Genomic DNA, 4,366 nt, shown 5'->3' on the forward strand with positions numbered 1-4,366 from the left:
CTTTGAAATGCTATTTATTTCAGTTGCAATGTCCTCTTTAATAAAGTGTAAAAACATTGCAAGAATGTCATTTTTTTTATTATGTATTATGTTGTTATTTCAGTTGACACCATGTATTATGACATGTCCCTTGTGGCATTTCATGAAAATGTATTTGGGATATGACCAAGAAAATTTGTAAAAAGTCCATACTTTTTTCTATGAACATAAACATCCATCTGTGCTGTTAATGCTGGTAATGAATAATTATTCATTAAAATAACATTATTTAGTCTCCCTCAGTAACCCTCAACCCCGTTACACTGAGCATTCTCCCTCCACAAAAAGAATGGTTCAATCCATAGAAGCATGTGAAACATGAAGTGGCAACTTTGAAGTCTTTTGGAAAACACAACACCAGAAACAGGCAAGTAGCTACCTCATTGTACTATGTTTTCAGTCATTTATCTTGTAATATTATGGTAGTCAAGCATAATTACTCAACACCGTTACTTGAAAAAAAGATAGCAAACTATTACTTGTGAATATGATCTTTGTTATTTTAAAAATAGTAGATGATTTCTTAATATCATGCATGCCATGTGTTCTCTTTCACCACCTGTGGAGTAACAACCATTTTCTGCAAAAAATCACAACCCTGTTACACTCAACCCTATTATGTGTTTGATTGTAACGGGGTTGTGAGATTGTAACAGGGTTGTGATTTTAACACTGATTTTGAAGTTATACAATAATAGTAAAATTTATTATTGAGCTTTTTCAACATGCTTATGCCACATACATATTAATTGTAATGTTCATGTTGCTGTGTGTGTGTGTGCTTTGTCACTGGACAAAAAGGGTCTATATCCGGACATCTGTGAGTCCGTGATGGCACCAACAACAGCAGCAGAGAGAATCCACATCCCCAGCCAGCTAGAGGACGGAATCCACATCCCCAGCCAGCTAGAGAAGGTAATCCACATACCCAGCCAGCTAGTGGAGGGAATCCACAGCCAACCAGTGGAAGGAATCCACATCCCCAGCCAGCTAGAGAAGGGAATCCATATCCCCAGCCAGCTAGTGGAGGGAATCCACAGCCAACCAGTGGAAGGAATCCACATACCCAGCCAGCTAGAGGAGGGAATCCACAGCCAGCCAGTGGAGGGAATCCACATCCCCAGACAGCCAGTCCACAAGCAGAAAATGAAATCCAATGGGGAAACCCAGAGCTAATTGGGCAGTGGTGCATCCTGACATATGAGACTGATCTGTATCCAGGCATCATCCTTAGTACAGATGAAAAACATGTCCAGGTGAAATGCATGAGTCGTATTGGACCAAATCGGTTCTTCTGGCCGACCCGGGATATTCCTCTGGTACCCATTTGATGATGTCCTTGAGGTCATTCCAACCCCACAGCCTGTGTCACAGCGCCATGTACAAGTCTTGAAAGAGGTGTGGGACAGACTTTCAGTTTGAGTGCCCCACAAAACTAAAAGGCACACATGCACACACACACACACACACACACACACACACACACACACACACACACACACACACACACACACACACACACACACACACACACACACACACACACACACACACACACACACACACACACACACACACACACACACACACACACACACACACACACACACACACACACACACACATCTTGAATTACCTAGTGTGACATTGACGACATGTCCATTCCCATATCCCTCCATCCCCTGCTTGTTTTTTGAAAACTCTATGTTCAGTCAGAAAGAGAAAGAGGAAGGGCCAACAGATCGGAAAGAAGGCTACATGGTCAAAATACCTAAGAAAGGAGACCTCAGCCAATGCCAACTACAGAGGAATCATGCTTTTATCAGTGCCAGGAAAAATCTTCAACAGAATCCTCCTCGAACGAATAAAGAAAGCGGTGGATCCGCAGCTAAGAGACCAGCAGGCAGGCTTCCGGCCCATTAGATCGTGTGTGGACCAGATTGCAACCCTCCGAATCATAGTCGAGCAATCATTGGAATGGAACTCCACTATACATCAACTTCGTAGACTATGAGAAGGCATTTGACAGCCTCCACAGAAACACCCTCTGGAAACTGCTTCGACACTACGGCATACCAGAAAAGCTTGTCAACATCATGAGGAACTCCTATGAAGGAATGACCTGCAGAGTCATACACAGCAGACAGCTGAATGAATGAATGAATGAATGAATGAATGAATGAATGAATGAATGAATGAATGAATGAATGAATGAATGAATGAATGAATGAATGAAGGAATGAAAACTTTATTTAACAGATTGCAGAATGGGTACAATACAGTACGGCTCAATACACACAATTGTTAAGGGGATGCAGACCTGAGAAAGACGTTTGTCTTGTTTCCATCAGGGTCCCCCATTTTCAATTCATATAGACATTTATGACATACACAACATACATGACATTTATGGCATAGGGACATATAGGTATTTAGTACTGATACATCTGTGACATAAACGGACAGTATGTTCCCATATAAAACACATACAAAATTATAGTTTGATCTGTAAACAACATATAAGCCCTAACACAGTAAATCAATAACAAGTGCAAGTAGTCTGTAGATGAGTGAACAAAGATATCTTAAATAACCAGTAAGAAGTGAGAGATCTGAGTGAACTAGGCAGTTTGTTCCAATCAGCTGGTGCTTTATATTTAAAGGCAAGGCAAATCTTCCCCGGGATCTCTAATCGTGTGATAGTAGCCATGACAGAGCTGCCAAGGACACAGTAAAGAGACTGATGTTGTGTCTTACTCCGCCTGAAATCTCTGTAAACAGACAGAGAAAAGGACAGACGTCATGCCATGTATCATGAAAAATGTATCCTGATTTTGGACAGATTTATCAAAATAAATAAATAGGTACAATTTAAATCCAGTATCTATGTGATTATTGCTTACGTGTGCCATCCACGGTGACAGAGTTAGTGTCGATCTTGAATTGTTGGATGTTTTCTGCTGCTTGAATTAAGACGTCTCCAATCCGAGTGTCATCAGGAACAGATGTAGATTGAAATCCTAGGTTCACTGTGTTGACAATTGATCCAAATCTGAAGGGGGGAAGGTGACAGAGAAATATATTAATTGTCATATTACAGCTGTTATTAGGAGTGCCAACATGATGATGTCACAAAAGAGGGGGGGGGGGGGGGGGTGCGGTAGACTGTTTGTTCCTTCTTCATTTATTTGTCCATCCATCATGCATGGTGACCCAAGGTGGCCACTACAATCCATCCAGGTAAATACTAATCATTTGATTGACATGAAATGTGATGCACATTATCCTGCTATGTATCTTTGTGCTGCATGGTGCATGTATCCAATTATCTTTGCACTACACATTTGGACTTGCATTTGTAAACGCAGTAGCCCACATTTGAACATGCCCATAACACTAGACTCCTGACAGCCTTAGATGTTTAAAGGAACATGCCAACATTATGGGAGATGCACTTACTGTTCTCCAAAGTCAAAAGAGAAGATAGTGATCAATTTCCTCTCTGTGCGTTGAGTAGAAAGCTATCTGGCTGCTAGCTAGCCTAGCTTAGCACAAATGAATGGAAGTGAATAAGCTTCCATTAATTTGTGCTAAACTAGGCTAGCTTTCTACTGAATGCACAAAGAGGAAATTAGTATCTATCTTATTGTCTGACTCTAGAGAAGATGGTAAACCCATTTCCCATAATGTTGGCGCGCTCCTTTAACAGGCTCATACTGGATTGAAACCCAGAATCATATTATTTGGCCTTTTATTGAAAATCTACCTTTTGTACTTAAACATCAGCAAATTACCTGAATGCTACCACCGTCAAGCTGGTGAAAGAGGAGAATGCTTCAGTGTAGTAAGGCTCAAGCTAGAGGAATGAAAACAAGGTTGTGTGAATTCATACTGGTTACATTCTTGATTGTTTTTAGTGTTTACAGCATTCATACTACATCTGGCAGAATTACTATAATTGACATCATTTAAAGTTTTTATCCAAAATGAGAAAAATTAGACACCACCTAATTTTTGGAAATGGTTTGCTGGGCCGAAAGTAAAAAATGTAATAGCTGCATCATAAAAATGACAATTTTGCAAATGCCTTAATATAAGTGACTATTCTTTGGAAATGCCTTCATGTGAGTGACTATTCTGTGGAAATGGAATTCTCTAGATGTACAAACAAATTTAAGAAACATATAGAACTACATAAAAGGTGAAAACAAAGTTCTTTGCGGCAAGTGACGTAACATTTAATATATATGGCCAATTGATTTAAGATTAAGTTAAAACTAGCTAGATAAATAATATTAATGTGGATTGGAGACGTCTGAGAGACTGA

This window comes from Notolepis coatsorum, assembly GCF_963971535.1.
Source record: "Notolepis coatsorum genome assembly, chromosome: 2".
NCBI classification, from domain to species: Eukaryota; Metazoa; Chordata; class Actinopteri; order Aulopiformes; family Paralepididae; genus Notolepis; species Notolepis coatsorum.